General features: G+C 39.7%; 38 non-coding genes across 38 annotated transcripts; all 38 read left to right on the top strand.

The window, feature by feature from the left end:
• The first annotated feature begins 470 nt into the window (after positions 1 to 470).
• Positions 471 to 542, top strand: Trnaw-cca (transfer RNA tryptophan (anticodon CCA)). The gene has a single exon. It is a non-coding gene; the product is annotated as a tRNA-Trp (tRNA).
• A 211-nt stretch (positions 543 to 753) lies between these two features.
• Trnaw-cca (transfer RNA tryptophan (anticodon CCA)) lies at positions 754 to 825 on the top strand. The gene has a single exon. It is a non-coding gene; the product is annotated as a tRNA-Trp (tRNA).
• A 477-nt stretch (positions 826 to 1302) lies between these two features.
• Trnaw-cca (transfer RNA tryptophan (anticodon CCA)) lies at positions 1303 to 1374 on the top strand. The gene has a single exon. It is a non-coding gene; the product is annotated as a tRNA-Trp (tRNA).
• Positions 1375 to 1632: 258 nt separating this feature from the next.
• On the top strand, positions 1633 to 1704 carry Trnaw-cca (transfer RNA tryptophan (anticodon CCA)). The gene has a single exon. It is a non-coding gene; the product is annotated as a tRNA-Trp (tRNA).
• Positions 1705 to 1962: 258 nt separating this feature from the next.
• Trnaw-cca (transfer RNA tryptophan (anticodon CCA)) lies at positions 1963 to 2034 on the top strand. The gene has a single exon. It is a non-coding gene; the product is annotated as a tRNA-Trp (tRNA).
• A 259-nt stretch (positions 2035 to 2293) lies between these two features.
• Positions 2294 to 2365, top strand: Trnaw-cca (transfer RNA tryptophan (anticodon CCA)). Its single transcript has one exon. It is a non-coding gene; the product is annotated as a tRNA-Trp (tRNA).
• A 580-nt stretch (positions 2366 to 2945) lies between these two features.
• On the top strand, positions 2946 to 3017 carry Trnaw-cca (transfer RNA tryptophan (anticodon CCA)). Its single transcript has one exon. It is a non-coding gene; the product is annotated as a tRNA-Trp (tRNA).
• Positions 3018 to 3268: 251 nt separating this feature from the next.
• Trnaw-cca (transfer RNA tryptophan (anticodon CCA)) lies at positions 3269 to 3340 on the top strand. Its single transcript has one exon. It is a non-coding gene; the product is annotated as a tRNA-Trp (tRNA).
• A 257-nt stretch (positions 3341 to 3597) lies between these two features.
• Trnaw-cca (transfer RNA tryptophan (anticodon CCA)) lies at positions 3598 to 3669 on the top strand. The gene has a single exon. It is a non-coding gene; the product is annotated as a tRNA-Trp (tRNA).
• Positions 3670 to 3927: 258 nt separating this feature from the next.
• On the top strand, positions 3928 to 3999 carry Trnaw-cca (transfer RNA tryptophan (anticodon CCA)). Its single transcript has one exon. It is a non-coding gene; the product is annotated as a tRNA-Trp (tRNA).
• A 251-nt stretch (positions 4000 to 4250) lies between these two features.
• On the top strand, positions 4251 to 4322 carry Trnaw-cca (transfer RNA tryptophan (anticodon CCA)). Its single transcript has one exon. It is a non-coding gene; the product is annotated as a tRNA-Trp (tRNA).
• Positions 4323 to 4579: 257 nt separating this feature from the next.
• Positions 4580 to 4651, top strand: Trnaw-cca (transfer RNA tryptophan (anticodon CCA)). Its single transcript has one exon. It is a non-coding gene; the product is annotated as a tRNA-Trp (tRNA).
• Positions 4652 to 4902: 251 nt separating this feature from the next.
• On the top strand, positions 4903 to 4974 carry Trnaw-cca (transfer RNA tryptophan (anticodon CCA)). The gene has a single exon. It is a non-coding gene; the product is annotated as a tRNA-Trp (tRNA).
• A 259-nt stretch (positions 4975 to 5233) lies between these two features.
• On the top strand, positions 5234 to 5305 carry Trnaw-cca (transfer RNA tryptophan (anticodon CCA)). Its single transcript has one exon. It is a non-coding gene; the product is annotated as a tRNA-Trp (tRNA).
• A 259-nt stretch (positions 5306 to 5564) lies between these two features.
• Positions 5565 to 5636, top strand: Trnaw-cca (transfer RNA tryptophan (anticodon CCA)). Its single transcript has one exon. It is a non-coding gene; the product is annotated as a tRNA-Trp (tRNA).
• A 258-nt stretch (positions 5637 to 5894) lies between these two features.
• On the top strand, positions 5895 to 5966 carry Trnaw-cca (transfer RNA tryptophan (anticodon CCA)). The gene has a single exon. It is a non-coding gene; the product is annotated as a tRNA-Trp (tRNA).
• A 251-nt stretch (positions 5967 to 6217) lies between these two features.
• Positions 6218 to 6289, top strand: Trnaw-cca (transfer RNA tryptophan (anticodon CCA)). The gene has a single exon. It is a non-coding gene; the product is annotated as a tRNA-Trp (tRNA).
• A 257-nt stretch (positions 6290 to 6546) lies between these two features.
• On the top strand, positions 6547 to 6618 carry Trnaw-cca (transfer RNA tryptophan (anticodon CCA)). The gene has a single exon. It is a non-coding gene; the product is annotated as a tRNA-Trp (tRNA).
• Positions 6619 to 7185: 567 nt separating this feature from the next.
• Trnaw-cca (transfer RNA tryptophan (anticodon CCA)) lies at positions 7186 to 7257 on the top strand. Its single transcript has one exon. It is a non-coding gene; the product is annotated as a tRNA-Trp (tRNA).
• A 171-nt stretch (positions 7258 to 7428) lies between these two features.
• On the top strand, positions 7429 to 7500 carry Trnaw-cca (transfer RNA tryptophan (anticodon CCA)). The gene has a single exon. It is a non-coding gene; the product is annotated as a tRNA-Trp (tRNA).
• A 255-nt stretch (positions 7501 to 7755) lies between these two features.
• On the top strand, positions 7756 to 7827 carry Trnaw-cca (transfer RNA tryptophan (anticodon CCA)). Its single transcript has one exon. It is a non-coding gene; the product is annotated as a tRNA-Trp (tRNA).
• Positions 7828 to 8076: 249 nt separating this feature from the next.
• On the top strand, positions 8077 to 8148 carry Trnaw-cca (transfer RNA tryptophan (anticodon CCA)). The gene has a single exon. It is a non-coding gene; the product is annotated as a tRNA-Trp (tRNA).
• Positions 8149 to 8406: 258 nt separating this feature from the next.
• Trnaw-cca (transfer RNA tryptophan (anticodon CCA)) lies at positions 8407 to 8478 on the top strand. Its single transcript has one exon. It is a non-coding gene; the product is annotated as a tRNA-Trp (tRNA).
• A 251-nt stretch (positions 8479 to 8729) lies between these two features.
• Trnaw-cca (transfer RNA tryptophan (anticodon CCA)) lies at positions 8730 to 8801 on the top strand. Its single transcript has one exon. It is a non-coding gene; the product is annotated as a tRNA-Trp (tRNA).
• Positions 8802 to 9058: 257 nt separating this feature from the next.
• On the top strand, positions 9059 to 9130 carry Trnaw-cca (transfer RNA tryptophan (anticodon CCA)). The gene has a single exon. It is a non-coding gene; the product is annotated as a tRNA-Trp (tRNA).
• Positions 9131 to 9696: 566 nt separating this feature from the next.
• Positions 9697 to 9768, top strand: Trnaw-cca (transfer RNA tryptophan (anticodon CCA)). Its single transcript has one exon. It is a non-coding gene; the product is annotated as a tRNA-Trp (tRNA).
• Positions 9769 to 9939: 171 nt separating this feature from the next.
• Trnaw-cca (transfer RNA tryptophan (anticodon CCA)) lies at positions 9940 to 10011 on the top strand. Its single transcript has one exon. It is a non-coding gene; the product is annotated as a tRNA-Trp (tRNA).
• A 255-nt stretch (positions 10012 to 10266) lies between these two features.
• Positions 10267 to 10338, top strand: Trnaw-cca (transfer RNA tryptophan (anticodon CCA)). Its single transcript has one exon. It is a non-coding gene; the product is annotated as a tRNA-Trp (tRNA).
• A 248-nt stretch (positions 10339 to 10586) lies between these two features.
• Trnas-cga (transfer RNA serine (anticodon CGA)) lies at positions 10587 to 10658 on the top strand. The gene has a single exon. It is a non-coding gene; the product is annotated as a tRNA-Ser (tRNA).
• A 448-nt stretch (positions 10659 to 11106) lies between these two features.
• Positions 11107 to 11178, top strand: Trnaw-cca (transfer RNA tryptophan (anticodon CCA)). Its single transcript has one exon. It is a non-coding gene; the product is annotated as a tRNA-Trp (tRNA).
• A 252-nt stretch (positions 11179 to 11430) lies between these two features.
• On the top strand, positions 11431 to 11502 carry Trnaw-cca (transfer RNA tryptophan (anticodon CCA)). The gene has a single exon. It is a non-coding gene; the product is annotated as a tRNA-Trp (tRNA).
• A 257-nt stretch (positions 11503 to 11759) lies between these two features.
• Trnaw-cca (transfer RNA tryptophan (anticodon CCA)) lies at positions 11760 to 11831 on the top strand. Its single transcript has one exon. It is a non-coding gene; the product is annotated as a tRNA-Trp (tRNA).
• Positions 11832 to 12088: 257 nt separating this feature from the next.
• On the top strand, positions 12089 to 12160 carry Trnaw-cca (transfer RNA tryptophan (anticodon CCA)). Its single transcript has one exon. It is a non-coding gene; the product is annotated as a tRNA-Trp (tRNA).
• Positions 12161 to 12412: 252 nt separating this feature from the next.
• Trnaw-cca (transfer RNA tryptophan (anticodon CCA)) lies at positions 12413 to 12484 on the top strand. The gene has a single exon. It is a non-coding gene; the product is annotated as a tRNA-Trp (tRNA).
• Positions 12485 to 12735: 251 nt separating this feature from the next.
• Trnaw-cca (transfer RNA tryptophan (anticodon CCA)) lies at positions 12736 to 12807 on the top strand. The gene has a single exon. It is a non-coding gene; the product is annotated as a tRNA-Trp (tRNA).
• A 257-nt stretch (positions 12808 to 13064) lies between these two features.
• Trnaw-cca (transfer RNA tryptophan (anticodon CCA)) lies at positions 13065 to 13136 on the top strand. Its single transcript has one exon. It is a non-coding gene; the product is annotated as a tRNA-Trp (tRNA).
• A 252-nt stretch (positions 13137 to 13388) lies between these two features.
• Positions 13389 to 13460, top strand: Trnaw-cca (transfer RNA tryptophan (anticodon CCA)). The gene has a single exon. It is a non-coding gene; the product is annotated as a tRNA-Trp (tRNA).
• A 252-nt stretch (positions 13461 to 13712) lies between these two features.
• On the top strand, positions 13713 to 13784 carry Trnaw-cca (transfer RNA tryptophan (anticodon CCA)). The gene has a single exon. It is a non-coding gene; the product is annotated as a tRNA-Trp (tRNA).
• Positions 13785 to 18135: the final 4351 nt, after the last annotated feature.

Genomic DNA, 18135 nt, shown 5'->3' with positions numbered 1-18135 from the left:
ACATTTCAGCACGAAAACGTCACGTACTGTGAAAGGAATAAAGCTGAGACGTGACAAATACAATTTAAAGGACAACTATTGAACTAGGAGTACCTTATAGTTTTCGTGGCAACGGTAGCGCGTCTGACTCCAGATCAGAAGGTTGCGTGTTCAAATCACGTCGGGGTCAATTTAATATTTTGCAAATTTGAGTGAGAAATGAAACAGGATCGTGACAAAATCGCGTTTGGTATCAAATTGTCGGTGTTGTTGCTGTCTTTAAGAAATGAGAAACAAATGAATTGTAATCTATCTCTCCTTCACTGGTATGAATTCAGAGGACAATATCACGTTCTGTGTAAAAAGGGAAGGTTTTTAGATGTAGCAGGTTACATTTTAAAGAACACAGTCGACTCTTAGTACCTTATTGTTTTCTGGCTTTCCTACGGCCCTGTGGCGCAACGATAGCGCGTCTGATAGCGCTTTCAGACGGCCCTGTGGCGCAACGGTAGTGCGTCTGACTCCAGATCAGAAGGTTGCGTGTTCAAATCACGTCGGGGTCAATTTGACGAAATCGGGTTTGGGGTCAAATTGTCGTTGTTGTTGTCTTTAAGAAATAATAAAATGTATAGTTTATCTTTCTCTTTAACACTGGTAACATTTCAGCACGAAAACGTCACGTACTGTGAAAGGAATAAAGCTGAGACGTGACAAATACAATTTAAAGGACAACTATTGTAGTAGGAGTACCTTATAGTTTTCTGGCTTTCAGACGGCCCTGTGGCGCAACGGTAGCGCGTCTGACTCCAGATCAGAAGGTTGCGTGTTCAAATCACGTCGGGGTCAATTTAATGTTTTGCAAATTTGAGTGAGAAATGAAACGGGATCGTGACAAAATCGGGTTTGGGGTCAAATTGTCGGTGTTGTAGCTGTCTTTAAGAAATGAGAAACAAATGAATTGTAATCTATCTCTCCTTCACTGGTATGAATTCAGAGGACAATATCACGTTCTGTGTAAAAAGGGAAGGTTTTTAGATGTAGCAGGTTACATTTTAAACAACACAGTCGACTCTTAGTACCTTATTGTTTTCTGGCTTTCCTACGGCCCTGTGGCGCAACGGTAGCTCGTCTGACTCCAGATCAGAATGTTGCGTGTTCAAATCACGTCGGGGTGAATTTAATGTTTTGCAAATTTGAGTAAGAAATGAAACGGGATCGTGACAAAATCGTTCTGTGTAAAAAGGAAGGTTTTTAGATGTAGCAGGTTACATTTTAAAGAACACAGTCGACTCTTAGTACCTTATTGTTTTCTGGCTTTCCTACGGCCCTGTGGCGCAACGGTAGCGCGTCTGACTCCAGATCAGAAGGTTGCGTGTTACAATCACGTCGGGGTCAATTTAATGTTTTGCAAATTTGAGTGAGAAATGAAACGGGATCGTGACAAAATCGGGTTTGGTGTCAAATTGTCGGTGTTGTTGCTGTCTTTAAGAAATGAAAAACAAATTGAATTGTAATCTATCTCTCCTTCATTGGTATGAATTCAGAAGACAATATCACGTTGTGTGTTAAAAGGGAAGGTTTTTAGATGTAACAGGTAACATTTTAAAGAACACAGTCGACTCTTAGTACCTTATAGTTTTCTGGCTTTCAGACGGCCCTGTGGCGCAACGGTAGCGCGTCTGACTCCAGATCAGAAGGTTGCGTGTTCAAATCACGTCGGGGTCAATTTAATGTTTTGCAAATTTAAGTGAGAAATGAAACGGGATCGTGACAAAATCGGGTTTGGGGTCAAATTGTTGGTGTTGTTGCTGTCTTTAAGAAATGAAAAACAAATTGAATTGTAATCTATCTCTCCTTCATTGGTATGAATTCAGAAGACAATATCACGTTGTTTGTTAAAAGGGAAGGTTTTTAGATGTAACAGGTAACATTTTAAAGAACACAGTCGACTCTTAGTACCTTATAGTTTCCTGGATTTCAGACGGCCCTGTGGCGCAACGGTAGCGCGTCTGACTCCAGATCAGAAGGTTGCGTGTTCAAATCACGTCGGGGTCAATTTAATGTTTTGCAAATTTGAGTGAGAAATGAAACGGGATCGTGACAAAATCGCGTTTTGGGGTCAAATTGTCGGTGTTGTTGCTGTCTTTAAGAAATGAGAAACAAATGAATTGTAATCTATCTCTCCTTCACTGGTATGAATTCAGAGGACAATATCACGTTGTGTGTTAAAAGGGAAGGTTTTTAGATGTAACAGGTAACATTTTAAAGAACACAGTCGACTCTTAGTACCTTATTGTTTTCATGGCTTTTCTACGGCCCTGTGGCGCAACGGTAGCGCGTCTGACTCCAGATCAGAAGGTTGCGTGTTCAAATCACGTCGGGGTCAATTTAATTTTTTGCAAATTTGAGTGAGAAATGAAACGGGATCGTGACGAAATCGGGTTTGGGGTCAAATTGTCGTTGTTGTTGTCTTAAAGAAATAATAAAATATATAGTTTATCTATCTCTATAACACTGGTAACATTTCAGCACGAAAACGTCACGTACTGTGAAAGGAATAAAGCTGAGACGTGACAAATACAATTTAAAGGACAACTATTGTAGTAGGAGTACCTTATAGTTTTCTGGCTTTCAGACGGCCCTGTGGCCCAACGGTAGCGCGTCTGACTCCATATCAGAAGGTTGCGTATTCAAATCACGTCGGGGTCAATTTAATGTTTTGCAAATTTGAGTGAGAAATGAAACGTGATCGTGACAAAATCGGGTTTGGGGTCAAATTGTCGGTGTTGTTGCTGTCTTTAAGAAATGAGAAACAAATGAATTGTAATCTATCTCTCCTTCATTGGTATGAATTCAGAGGACAATATCACGTTGTGTGTTAAAAGGGAAGGTGTTTAGATGTAACAGGTAACATTTAAAAGAACACAGTCGACTCTTAGTACCTTATAGTTTTCTGGCTTTCCTACGGCCCTGAGGCGCAACGGTAGCGCGTCTGACTCCAGATCAGAAGGTTGCGTGTTCAAATCACGTCGGGGTCAATTTAATTTTTTGCAAATTTGAGTGAGAAATGAAACGGGATCGTGACGAAATCGGGTTTGGGGTCAAATTGTCGTTGTTGTTGTCTTTAAGAAATAATAAAATATATAGTTTATCTATCTCTATAACACTGGTAACATTTCAGCACGAAAACGTCACGTACTGTGAAAGGAATAAAGCTGAGACGTGACAAATACAATTTAAAGGACAACTATTGTAGTAGGAGTACCTTATAGTTTTCTGGCTTTCAGACGGCCCTGTGGCGCAACGGTAGCGCGTCTGACTCCAGATCAGAAGGTTGCGTGTTCAAATCACGTCGGGGTCAATTTAATGTTTTGCAAATTTGAGTGAGAAATGAAACGTGATCGTGACAAAATCGGGTTTGGGGTCAAATTGTCGGTGTTGTTGCTGTCTTTAAGAAATGAGAAACAAATGAATTGTAATCTATCTCTCCTTCATTGGTATGAATTCAGAAGACAATATCACGTTGTGTGTTAAAAGGGAAGGTTTTTAGATGTAACAGGTAACATTTTAAAGAACACAGTCGACTCTTAGTACCTTATAGTTTTCTGGCTTTCAGACGGCCCTGTGGCGCAATGGTAGCGCGTCTGACTCCAGATCAGAAGGTTGCGTGTTCAAATCACGTCGGGGTCAATTTAACCTTTTGCAAATTTGAGTGAGAAATGAAACGGGATCGTGACAAAATCGGGTTTGGGGTCAAATTGTCGGTGTTGTTGCTGTCTTTAAGAAATGAGAAACAAATGAATTGTAATCTATCTCTCCTTCACTGGTATGAATTCAGAAGACAATATCACGTTCTGTGTTAAAAGGGAAGGTTTTTAGATGTAACAGGTAACAATTAAAAGAACACAGTCGACTCTTAGTGCCTTATTGTTTTCATGGCTTTCCTACGGCCCAGTGGCGCAACGGTAGCGCGTCTGACTCCAGATCAGAAGGTTGCGTGTTCAAATCACGTCGGGGTCAATTTAATGTTTTGCAAATTCGAGTGAGAAATGAAACGGGATCGTGACGAAATCGGGTTTGGGGTCAAATTGTCGTTGTTGTTGTCTTTAAGAAATAATAAAATATATAGTTTATCTATCTCTATAACACTGGTAACATTTCAGCACGAAAACGTCACGTACTGTGAAAGGAATAAAGCTGAGACGTGACAAATACAATTTAAAGGACAACTATTGTAGTAGGAGTACCTTATAGTTTTCTGGCTTTCAGACGGCCCTGTGGCCCAACGGTAGCGCGTCTGACTCCAGATCAGAAGGTTGCGTGTTCAAATCACGTCGGGGTCAATTTAATGTTTTGCAAATTTGAGTGAGAAATGAAACGTGATCGTGACAAAATCGGGTTTGGGGTCAAATTGTCGGTGTTGTTGCTGTCTTTAAGAAATGAGAAACAAATGAATTGTAATCTATCTCTCCTTCATTGGTATGAATTCAGAAGACAATATCACGTTGTGTGTTAAAAGGGAAGGTTTTTAGATGTAACAGGTAACATTTAAAAGAACACAGTCGACTCTTAGTACCTTATAGTTTTCTGGCTTTCCTACGGCCCTGTGGCGCAACGGTAGCGCGTCTGACTCCAGATCAGAAGGTTGCGTGTTCAAATCACGTCGGGGTCAATTTAATTTTTTGCAAATTTGAGTGAGAAATGAAACGGGATCGTGACGAAATCGGGTTTGGGGTCAAATTGTCGTTGTTGTTGTCTTTAAGAAATAATAAAATATATAGTTTATCTATCTCTATAACACTGGTAACATTTCAGCACGAAAACGTCACGTACTGTGAAAGGAATAAAGCTGAGACGTGACAAATACAATTTAAAGGACAACTATTGTAGTAGGAGTACCTTATAGTTTTCTGGCTTTCAGACGGCCCTGTGGCCCAACGGTAGCGCGTCTGACTCCAGATCAGAAGGTTGCGTGTTCAAATCACGTCGGGGTCAATTTAATGTTTTTTGCAAATTTGAATGAGAAATGAAACGTGATCGTGACAAAATCGGGTTTGGGGTCAAATTGTCGGTGTTGTTGCTGTCTTTAAGAAATGAGAAACAAATGAATTGTAATCTATCTCTCCTTCATTGGTATGAATTCAGAAGACAATATCACGTTGTGTGTTAAAAGGGAAGGTTTTTAGATGTAACAGGTAACATTTTAAAGAACACAGTCGACTCTTAGTACCTTATAGTTTTCTGGCTTTCAGACGGCCCTGTGGCGCAACGGTAGCGCGTCTGACTCCAGATCAGAAGGTTGCGTGTTCAAATCACGTCGGGGTCAAGTTAATGTTTTGCAAATTTGAGTGAGAAATGAAACGGGATCGTGACAAAATCGCGTTTTGGGGTCAAATTGTCGGTGTTGTTGCTGTCTTTAAGAAATGAGAAACAAATGAATTGTAATCTATCTCTCCTTCATTGGTATGAATTCAGAAGACAATATCACGTTCTGTGTAAAAAGGGGAGGTTTTTAGATGTAGCAGGTAACATTTTAAAGAACACAGTCGACTCTTTGTACCTTATTGTTTTCATGGCTTTCCTACGGCCCTGTGGCGCAACGGTAGCGCGTCTGACTCCAGATCAGAAGGTTGCGTGTTCAAATCACGTCGGGGTCAATTTAATGTTTTGCAAATTTGAGTGAGAAATGAAACGGGATCGTGACAAAATCGGGTTTGGGGTCAAATTGTCGGTGTTGTTGCTGTCTTTAAGAAATGAGAAACAAATGAATTGTAATCTATCTCTCCTTCACTGGTATGAATTCAGAAGACAATATCACGTTCTGTGTTAAAATGGAAGGTTTTTAGATGTAACAGGTAACAATTAAAAGAACACAGTCGACTCTTAGTACCTTCTTGTTTTCATGGCTTTCCTACGGCCCTGTGGCGCAACGGTAGCGCGTCTGACTCCAGATCAGAAGGTTGCGTGTTCAAATCACGTCGGGGTCAATTTAATGTTTTGCAAATTTGAGTGAGAAATGAAACGGGATCGTGACGAAATCGGGTTTGGGGTCAAATTGTCGTTGTTGTTGTCTTTAAGAAATAATAAAATATATAGTTTATCTATCTCTATAACACTGGTAACATTTCAGCACGAAAACGTCACGTACTGTGAAAGGAATAAAGCTGAGACGTGACAAATACAATTTAAAGGACAACTATTGTACTAGGAGTACCTTATAGTTTTCTGGCTTTCAGACGGCCCTGTGGCGCAACGGTAGCGCGTCTGACTCCAGATCAGAAGGTTGCGTGTTCAAATCACGTCAGGGTCAATTTAATGTTTTGCAAATTTGAGTGAGAAATGAAACGGGATCGTGACAAAATCGGGTTTGGGGTCAAATTGTCGGTGTTGTTGCTGTCTTTAAGAAATGAGAAACAAATGAATTGTAATCTATCTCTCCTTCACTGGTATGAATTCAGAGGACAATATCACGTTCTGTGTAAAAAGGGAAGGTTTTTAGATGTAGCAGGTTACATTTTAAAGAACACAGTCGACTCTTAGTACCTTATTGTTTTCTGGCTTTCCTACGGCCCTGTGGCGCAACGGTAGCGCGTCTGACTCCAGATCAGAAGGTTGCGTGTTCAAATCACGTCGGGGTGAATTTAATGTTTTGCAAATTTGAGTGAGAAATGAAACGGGATCGTGACAAAATTGGGTTTTGGGTCAAATTGTCTGTGTTGTTGCTGTCTTTAAGAAATGAAAAACAAATTGAATTGTAATCTATCTCTCCTTCATTGGTATGAATTCAGAAGACAATATCACGTTGTGTGTTAAAAGGGAAGGTTTTTAGATGTAACAGGTAACATTTTAAAGAACACAGTCGACTCTTTGTACCTTATTGTTTTCATGGCTTTCATAGCGCATCTGACTCCAGATCAGAAGGTTGCGTGTTCAAATCACGTCGGGGTCAATTTAACGTTTTGCAAATTTGAGTGAGAAATGAAACGGGATCGTGACGAAATCGGGTTTGGGGTCAAATTGACTTTGTTGTTGCTGTCTTTAAGAAATGAGAAACAAATGAATTGTAATCTATCTCTCTTACACTGGTATGAATTCAGAAGACAATATCACGTTCTGTGTGAAAAGGTAAGGTTTTTAGATGTAACAGATAACATTTTAAAGAACACAGTCTACTCTTAGTACCTTATAGTTTTCTTGCTTTCAGACGGCCCTGTGGCGCAACGGTAGCGCGTCTGACTCCAGATGAGAAGGTTGCGTGTTCAAATCACGTCGGGGTCAATTTAACGTAACGTAATAAAATATATAGTTTATCTATCTCTTTAACACTGGTAACATTATAGAACGAAAACGTCACGTAATGTGAAAGGAATAAAGCTGAGACGTGACAAATACAATTTGAAGGAGAACTATAGTTTTAGGAGTACCGTATAGTTTTCCTGGCTTTCAGACGGCCCTGTGGCGCAACGGTAGCGCGTCTGACTCCACATCAGAAGGTTGCGTGTTCAAATCACGTCGGGGTCAATTTAACGTTTTGCAAATTTGAGTGAGAAATGAAACGGGATCGTGACGAAATCGTGTTTGGGGTCAAATTGTCGATGTTGTTGCTGTCTTTAAGAAATAATAAAATATATAGTTTATCTATCTCTATAACACTGGTAACATTTCAGCACGAAAACGTCACGTACTGTGAAAGGAATAAAGCTGAGACGTGACAAATACAATTTGAAGGACAACTATTGTACTAGGAGTACCGTATAGTTGTCGTGGCTTTCAGACGGCCCTGTGGCCCAACGGTAGCGCGTCTGACTCCAGATCAGAAGGTTGCGTGTTCAAATCACGTCGGGGTCAATTTAACGTTTTGCAAATTTGAGTGAGAAATGAAACGGGATCGTGACAAAATCGGGTTTGGGGTCAAATTGTCTTTGTTGTTGCTGTCTTTAAGAAATGAGAAACAAATGAATTGTAATCTATCTCTCCTTCATTGGTATGAATTCAGAGAACAACATCACGTTGTGTGTTAAAAGGGAAGGTTTTTAGATGTAACAGGTAACATTTTAAAGAACACAGTCGACTCTTAGTACCTTATAGTTTTCTGACGGCCCTGTGGCGCAACGGTAGCGCGTCAGACTCCAGATCAGAAGGTTGCGTGTTCAAATCACGTCGGGGTCAATTTAATGTTTTGCAAATTTGAGTGAGAAATGAAACGGGATCGTGACAAAATCGGGTTTGGGGTCAAATTGTCTTTGTTGTTGCTGTCTTTAAGAAATGAGAAACAAATGAATTGTAATCTATCTCTCCTTCACTGGTATGAATTCAGAAGACAATATCACGTTCTGTGTTAAAAGGGAAGGTTTTTAGATGTAACAGGTAACAATTAAAAGAACACAGTCGACTCTTAGTACCTTCTTGTTTTCATGGCTTTCCTACGGCCCTGTGGCGCAACGGTAGCGCGTCTGACTCCAGATCAGAAGGTTGCGTGTTCAAATCACGTCGGGGTCAATTTAATGTTTTGCAAATTTGAGTGAGAAATGAAACGGGATCGTGACGAAATCGGGTTTGGGGTCAAATTGTCGTTGTTGTTGTCTTTAAGAAATAATAAAATATATAGTTTATCTATCTCTATAACACTGGTAACATTTCAGCACGAAAACGTCACGTACTGTGAAAGGAATAAAGCTGAGACGTGACAAATACAATTTAAAGGACAACTATTGAACTAGGAGTACCTTATAGTTTTCTGGCTTTCAGACGGCCCTGTGGCGCAACGGTAGCGCGTCTGACTCCAGATCAGAAGGTTGCGTGTTCAAATCACGTCAGGGTCAATTTAATGTTTTGCAAATTTGAGTGAGAAATGAAACGGGATCGTGACAAAATCGGGTTTGGGGTCAAATTGTCGGTGTTGTTGCTGTCTTTAAGAAATGAGAAACAAATGAATTGTAATCTATCTCTCCTTCACTGGTATGAATTCAGAGGACAATATCACGTTCTGTGTAAAAAAGGAAGGTTTTTAGATGTAGCAGGTTACATTTTAAAGAACACAGTCGACTCTTAGTACCTTATTGTTTTCTGGCTTTCCTACGGCCCTGTGGCGCAACGGTAGCGCGTCTGACTCCAGATCAGAAGGTTGCGTGTTCAAATCACGTCGGGGTGAATTTAATGTTTGCCAATTTGAGTGAGAAATGAAACGGGATCGTGACAAAATTGGGTTTTGGGTCAAATTGTCTGTGTTGTTGCTGTCTTTAAGAAATGAAAAACAAATTGAATTGTAATCTATCTCTCCTTCATTGGTATGAATTCAGAAGACAATATCACGTTGTGTGTTAAAAGGGAAGGTTTTTAGATGTAGCAGGTAACATTTTAAAGAACACAGTCGACTCTTTGTACCTTATTGTTTTCATGGCTTTCATAGCGCATCTGACTCCAGATCAGAAGGTTGCGTGTTCAAATCACGTCGGGGTCAATTTAACGTTTTGCAAATTTGAGTGAGAAATGAAACGGGATCGTGACGAAATCGGGTTTGGGGTCAAATTGACTTTGTTGTTGCTGTCTTTAAGAAATGAGAAACAAATGAATTGTAATCTATCTCTCTTACACTGGTATGAATTCAGAAGAGAATATCACGTTCTGTGTGAAAAGGGAAGGTTTTTAGATGTAACAGATAACATTTTAAAGAACACAGTCTACTCTTAGTACCTTATAGTTTTCTTGCTTTCAGACGGCCCTGTGGCGCAACGGTAGCGCGTCTGACTCCAGATGAGAAGGTTGCGTGTTCAAATCACGTCGGGGTCAATTTAACGTAACGTAATAAAATATATAGTTTATCTATCTCTTTAACACTGGTAACATTATAGAACGAAAACGTCACGTAATGTGAAAGGAATAAAGCTGAGACGTGACAAATACAATTTGAAGGAGAACTATAGTTTTAGGAGTACCGTATAGTTTTCCTGGCTTTCAGACGGCCCTGTGGCGCAACGGTAGCGCGTCTGACTCCACATCAGAAGGTTGCGTGTTCAAATCACGTCGGGGTCAATTTAACGTTTTGCAAATTTGAGTGAGAAATGAAACGGGATCGTGACGAAATCGTGTTTGGGGTCAAATTGTCGATGTTGTTGCTGTCTTTAAGAAATAATAAAATATATAGTTTATCTATCTCTATAACACTGGTAACATTTCAGCACGAAAACGTCACGTACTGTGAAAGGAATAAAGCTGAGACGTGACAAATACAATTTGAAGGACAACTATTGTACTAGGAGTACCGTATAGTTGTCGTGGCTTTCAGACGGCCCTGTGGCCCAACGGTAGCGCGTCTGACTCCAGATCAGAAGGTTGCGTGTTCAAATCACGTCGGGGTCAATTTAACGTTTTGCAAATTTGAGTGAGAAATGAAACGGGATCGTGACAAAATCGGGTTTGGGGTCAAATTGTCTTTGTTGTTGCTGTCTTTAAGAAATGAGAAACAAATGAATTGTAATCTATCTCTCCTTCATTGGTATGAATTCAGAGAACAATATCACGTTGTGTGTTAAAAGGGAAGGTTTTTAGATGTAACAGGTAACATTTTAAAGAAACAGTCGACTCTTAGTACCTTATAGTTTTCTGACGGCCCTGTGGCGCAACGGTAGCGCGTCAGACTCGAGGTCAGAAGGTTGCGTGTTCAAATCACGTCGGGGTCAATTTAATGTTTTGCAAATTTGAGTGAGAAATGAAACGGGATCGTGACAAAATCGGGTTTGGGGTCAAATTGTCGGTGTTGTTGCTGTCTTTAAGAAATGAGAAACAAATGATTTGCAATCTATCTCTCCTTCACTGGTATGAATACAGAACAGAATATCACGTTCTGTGTGAAAAGGGAAGGTCGGGGTCAATTTAACGTTTTGCAAATTTGAGTGAGAAATGAAACGGGATCGTGACGAAATCGGGTTTGGGGTCAAATTGTCTTTGTTGTTGCTGTCTTTAAGAAATGAGAAACAAATGAATTGTAATCTATCTCTCTTACACTGGTATGAATTCAGAAGAGAATATCACGTTCTGTGTGAAAAGGGAAGGTTTTTAGATGTAACAGGTAACATTTTAAAGAACACAGTCTACTCTTAGTACCTTATAGTTTTCTTGCTTTCCGACGGCCCTGTGGCGCAACGGTAGCGCGTCTGACTCCAGATCAGAAGGTTGCGTGTTCAAATCACGTCGGGGTCAATTTAACGTTTTGCAAATTTGAGTGAGAAATGAAACGGGATCGTGACGAAATCGGGTTTGGGGTCAATTTGTCGTTGTTGTTGTCTTTAAGAAATAATAAAATATATAGTTTATTTATTTCTATAACACTGGTAACTTTTCAGCACGAAAACATCACGTACTGTGAAAGGAATAAAGCTGAGACGTGACAAATACAATTTGAAGGACAACTATAGTACTAGCAGTACCGTATAGTTATCCTGGCTTTCAGACGGCCCTGTGGCGCAACGGTAGCGCGTCTGACTCCAGATCAGAAGGTTGCGTGTTCAAATCACGTCGGGGTCAATTTAACGTTTTGCAAATTTGAGTGAGAAATGAAACGGGATCGTGACGAAATCGGGTTTGGGGTCAAATTGTCTTTGTTGTTGATGTCTTTAAGAAATGAGAAACAAATGAATTGTAATCTATCTCTCTTACACTGGTATGAATTCAGAAGAGAATATCACGTTCTGTGTGAAAAGGGAAGGTTTTTAGATGTAACAGGTAACATTTTAAAGAACAGAGTCTACTCTTAGCACCTTATAGTTTTCTTGCTTTCCGACGGCCCTGTGGCGCAACGGTAGCGCGTCTGACTCCAGATCAGAAAGTTGCGTGTTCAAATCACGTCGGGGTCAATTTAACGTATTGCAAATTTGAGTGAGAAATGAAACGGGATCGTGACGAAATCGGGTTTGGGGTCAAATTGTCTTTGTTGTTGCTGTCTTTAAGAAATGAGAAACAAATGAATTGTAATCTATCTCTCTTACACTGGTATGAATTCAGAAGAGAATATCACGTTCTGTGTGAAAAGGGAAGGTTTTTAGATGTAACAGGTAACATTTTAAAGAACACAGTCTACTCTTAGTACCTTATAGTTTTCTTGCTTTCGGACGGCCCTGTGGCGCAACGGTAGCGCGTCTGACTCCAGATCAGAAGGTTGCGTGTTCAAATCACGTCGGGGTCAATTTAACGTTTTGCAAATTTGAGTGAGAAATGAAACGGGATCGTGACGAAATCGGGTTTGGGGTCAATTTGTCGTTGTTGTTGTCTTTAAGAAATAATAGAATATATAGTTTATTTATCTCTATAACACTGGTAACTTTTCAGCACGAAAACATCACGTACTGTGAAAGGAATAAAGCTGAGACGTGACAAATACAATTTGAAGGACAACTATAGTACTAGCAGTACCGTATAGTTATCCTGGCTTTCAGACGGCCCTGTGGCGCAACGGTAGCGCGTCTGACTCCAGACCAGAAGGTTGCGTGTTCAAATCACGTCGGGGTCAATTTAACGTTTTGCAAATTTGAGTGAGAAATGAAACGGGATCGTGACGAAATCGGGTTTGGGGTCAATTTGTCGTTGTTGTTGTCTTTAAGAAATAATAAAATATATAGTTTATTTATCTCTATAACACTGGTAACATTTCAGCACGAAAACATCACGTACTGTGAAAGGAATAAAGCTGAGACGTGACAAATACAATTTGAAGGACAACTATAGTTTTAGGAGTACCGTATAGTTTTCTTGCTTTCGGACGGCCCTGTGGCGCAACGGTAGCGCGTCTGACTCCAGATCAGAAGGTTGCGTGTTCAAATCACGTCGGGGTCAATTTAACGTTTTGCAAATTTGAGTGAGAAATGAAACGGGATCGTGACGAAATCGGGTTTGGGGTCAAATTGTCTTTGTTGTTGCTGTCTTTAAGAAATGAGAAACAAATGAATTGTAATCTATCTCTCTTACACTGGTATGAATTCAGAAGAGAATATCACGTTCTGTGTGAAAAGGGAAGGTTTTTAGATGTAACAGGTAACATTTTAAAGAACACAGTCTACTCTTAGTACCTTATAGTTTTCTTGCTTTCGGACGGCCCTGTGGCGCAACGGTAGCGCGTCTGACTCCAGATCAGAAGGTTGCGTGTTCAAATCACGTCGGGGTCAATTTAACGTTTTGCAAATTTGAGTGAGAAATGAAACGGGATCGTGACGAAATCGGGTTTGGGGTCAATTTGTCGTTGTTGTTGTCTTTAAGAAATAATAAAATATATAGTTTATTTATCTCTATAACACTGGTAACTTTTCAGCACGAAAACATCACGTACTGTGAAAGGAATAAAGCTGAGACGTGACAAATACAATTTGAAGGACAACTATAGTACTAGCAGTACCGTATAGTTTTCCTGGCTTTTCGACGGCCCTGTGGCGCAACGGTAGCGCGTCTGTCTCCAGATCAGAAGGTTGCGTGTTCAAATCACGTCGGGGTCAATTTAACGTTTTGCAAATTTGAGTGAGAAATGAAACGGGATCGTGACGAAATCGTGTTTGGGGTCAATTTGTCGTTGTTGTTGTCTTTAAGAAATAATAAAATATATAGTTTATTTATCTCTATAACACTGGTAACATTTCAGCACGAAAACATCACGTACTGTGAAAGGAATAAAGCTGAGACGTGACAAATACAATTTGAAGGACAACTATAGTTTTAGGAGTACCGTATAGTTTTCCTGGCTTTCAGACGGCCCTGTGGCGCAACGGTAGCGCGTCTGACTCCAGATCAGAAGGTTGCGTGTTCAAATCACGTCGGGGTCAATTTAACGTTTTGCAAATTTGAGTGAGAAATGAAACGGGATCGTGATGAAATCGGGTTTGGGGTCAAATTGTCGTTGTTGTTGTCTTTAAGAAATAATAAAAAATATAGTTTATCTATCTCTTTAACACAGGTAACATTATAGAAAGAAAACGTCACGTAATGTGAAAGGAATACAGCTGAGATGTGACAGGTACAAATTTAAGGACATCCATTCTACTGGAAGTACCGTAAAGGGATCGGGAAAAAGTCGTGTTTGGGGTCAAATTGTCGATGTTGTTGCTGTCTTTAAGAAATAATAAAATATATAGTTTATCTATCTCTTTAACACTGGTAACATTATAGAACGAAAACGTCACGTAATGTGAAAGGAATACAGCTGAGATGTGACAGGTACAATTTTAAGGACATCCATTCTACTGGAAGTACCGTAAAGGGATCGTGACGAAATCGGGTTTGTGGTCAAATTGTCGTTGTTGTTGTCTTTAAGAAATAATAAAATATATAGTTTATCTATCTCTATAACACTGGTAACATTTCAGCACGAAAACGTCACGCACTGTGAAAGGAATAAAGCTGAGACGTGACAAATACAATTTGAAGGACAACTATTGTACTAGGAGTACCTTAAGTTTTCGTGGCTTTCAGACGGCCCGGTTTGCGCAACGGTAGCGCGTCTGACTCCAGATCAGAAGGTTGCGTTTTCATGGCCTTGGTCACGGTTGATTGATGGTTGGAGTCTTTTGATGTTGATGGCTTCTTGTAGTTTCCTGATTTAAGTCTTTGAGGTTGTAGGTGAGGGCTTTGACTTTATCCCACTGAATGCTGTAGCTTGGGTTGTCACGGATGTGGTCTGATAGAGCTGATTTAGAGTCATCTTTGGAGACTGAGCTTTGATGTTCTTTACTTCCGGTTTTGTGGGGCCTAAATGTTTCTCCTATGAACATTGTTGTTTGCAAGGTTAAGCGGTGCACGGCTGTCATCCTAGCTTTGTTTATAAATTATTCGGTTGCACGTTTATTATTAACCGAATGCAAAGAACGTAGTAAAATGTGACATACTTGCGACATAATTGCCTCGTCCCGCAACGTCATTGCTACTTATTTACACAAATATGTCTTTATCACATAATGAGTAGGGTTCTCGGCAGGATAAGGTCATCGGATAAAAACGATATCCGTTGGGGTCATATGCGGATAGAGTGGCTGAGTATTAAAGGTCAAGAGGGGACTATTTTCAGTGCTTTCCAACAAACATGGCATGGCCATTGTCATTCAGTGATAGAGTCAGAATTAACCATCGGGAATCTGGAGAAACTACTGGGATAATTGCTTTCATTATCAAAAGCATAGTCTAATATACTGAAAATCAGCGTCTAACTGTGACGTAGCAAAGCATTTTACAAGTTTGGGCAACTTTGGAGATATAAATTGCGAAATAATTTAGCGAGGACACTGACCTTGCCGGATCAGTTTCCATATCTGTGATTATAGACCTCTGCGGCTTGGAACCTTTCCCCCAAAATAAAACAGTTGGATTTGGCCGAAATATGTCCGAATTGTTACCTTGTGTCGTTTTGTCAATGTGTGTACATGTGACTGCACTTCGCAACGTTATGACAGGACAGGCAGACTCTAAAAACATTGACTAGGGTTAGAGCAGCTTCCCTTTGATAAAGGGCGGTTACTCTGGCGGACAGACGATGGATTGCCGCGAAGGGCAAGTAGAAACACTTTGTGTAGGCAATTATTGTTTGCATATATGTAGTTGCGCCATTGTATAAGAAACATGTTTCAGTTGGAACTATATTGACTGTTGTCACTGTCCGACTGACACGTCACTTACCTTATGACGTAATATATATTAATGTATACATATCAGGAAAGCTTGCAATGTTTAGGTAATGTCTGTGAGAGATTGGATTGGAAGATATTTTTCGAGCACAGAATTATGAAGAACAGAAGTATGACATTGCGTGATAAAAAGGTCATGACGCTTGTGTGTTTGGGGAAGATAAATGTCCTGTTTTAGGAATATACACAATGTATGTAGCCAAGGCTCGCTAAATACAATGCTTATTCGTCCTTTCGAATTCTATATATTAATCTTCAATGCTTGCTATACCTATCTATAAAGAACAACAGTTTCATAGATTCATTGTTCATAACAATAATGTGACCAACATTAATAATAACATCACCATTTATTTTCAACAGCGGTTTAATTGTTTATCTTCCAAGAAATGATAAAAAGTTATAATAAAATTTCAATCAAGGGATTTCCATGTATAATCGATGACGTCATTGGGAAAACACCCAGCTTATTTTACCTCCATCACAAAAGCTCTCATTGTCTTAGCGAAGATTTGTGTCTTAAGTAAGATAACGTTGCGATAGGTTTAAGACAGCTTAAAAAATAACTCATATGGCAGTTAAAATTTTAGTCGTAAGCCGCTATAATTTTGCTTAGATAGGATAGTCGGGTCAGACAAGAGTGTTAGTCCTCAACTACTGTTTTTCAGTAGTCATTAACGATCTTGCACAGGCAACGAACATTCTTGATTATGGTATCAGTGTTGGTACGGCCTAAAGTAAAAGTCTCCTTTTACATGCTGATGAAAGTGCACTATTTGTCCCTGATAAACTCAGTGTAAAACTTGACGCAGTACCGAGCTGGCGCTCAAAAAGGCGATTGTACATTAACTCTGGGAATAACAAAATCATTTAGTGTAGGGTCACCCCAAAAACATATGCCGCTAGTTTATATACGCAGAAATGACGTAATCAAGTGCACTCATGCCTACAACTATCTAGGCAAAATACCTCCCTCAACTTCCATCAATGAAGATTCAATCAAGGAGATAGAAAAACCTATACTGTCAGATAAACGTATCACCATTGCTGAACTTGAGAAAGACAAAGGTCTAAGTCACGGATTCATTAAAACTGTTATTCATGAACATTTACAGATGAATAAAACCCCTGCTCTTTGGAAGCTAAAGTTTCTCAATTTCTCACAAGGATCTCACATTGCTAGAGAAAAATTAGACTATACTGAGGAGAATTTCGTCAAATTCAAAGAGAGATTAGTAACGGGTGATGAAACATGGATCTACCACTATTATCAAAACGTCAATCGGTGGAATGTCACCATTCCACTTCTCTTGCACTAAAGAAAAACAGGTCTTCAAAATAAGTGAATGAAGTTATGGTCATTCTTTTCTTGGATGCAAAGGATATGATCCTTGTTGATAACTTGGAAAGTCAAAAGACGATTATCGGTGCCTACTATGCTTCATCGCCTGGGAGTTTCTTTCAAAGAAAAGCAGCTGCTGGAGTTCTATTTTTTTCATGACAGCGCCTCTTGTCACGCTTCACAGCAAAGGCTGCTGTGCGACAATGTGGGTTCGAAGAGCTTTCATCACCCTCCATACTTGCCAGACCCGGCACCAAGTGATTTCCCCGTTTCCTAAACTGAAAACACACCTTCGTGGAAACTATGACGACAACAATGACCTGAAAGGTGCTGTGAATGGGTTTTTCAAGGTGGCTTCAAACAACTCTTTCCTGACTGGAATTGAAAATCGATATGAGAAGTCTATTGAAAAGCAGGGAGATTATGTTGAAAAATAAAATTAAAAACACTTTCACAATTGTTGTTTTTGTTTGTTAGGCTTATGACATTTTGACCAGCTTTTATGACGTCATAACGTTTCACAGACACTGGTCCTTGATGAGACGTTCAGTATGTCTCAGGAGCGTCAAATGTAACGTTGAGGTGATGCTACTGAATTTGACATAAACTCTTCTCGACGTTGTCGAGTTTTCTGTCTTCAATGTATTACCCCACTTTGCTCAAAATATTCTCGTTTCCATAACACGGTATTAGGAAGAATATATTAAAGTATTTGATTTTTTTATTGGTACAGAATATGTTTGGAAATGAGTGAAAAACAATATATAAGAAATGGAATATTAAACCGTATTTATAGCTCTTGGAAAAATGGATTCCTTGAATGTTTTACTAAATTCATATTTGCCAAGCTTGTTCTGTATTAGGCACAACAGAGACTAATGCTTTGAAGTTCCAGCGTTTAGGCAAATTTACAATCTCCCGCCTAATTGCTAGCCTAGCCACTCTGATTTTATGGTGTATATGCCAACGTGAACATTGAATTAATTTGCCCATAAAAATAGGATAGTAAACAAATGTAAACGTTGGAAATCGCGTCGAAATTGAGCTAGTAATTTACTTGGTTTATATGAAGCCGACACTTTTGTGGTAGTATAGCCCTGTAAATCAAGCTCGGAGCTCTGTAGTGGCGATGCCACCAATCCGTTTATTACAGCTATT

This window comes from Haliotis cracherodii, unplaced genomic scaffold, assembly GCF_022045235.1.
Source record: "Haliotis cracherodii isolate W230 unplaced genomic scaffold, xgHalCrac1.p SCAF_8, whole genome shotgun sequence".
Lineage (NCBI taxonomy): Eukaryota > Metazoa > Mollusca > Gastropoda > Lepetellida > Haliotidae > Haliotis > Haliotis cracherodii.
The sequence above is the reverse complement of the archived record's forward strand: the minus strand, read 5'-3'. Positions and strand labels throughout refer to the sequence as shown.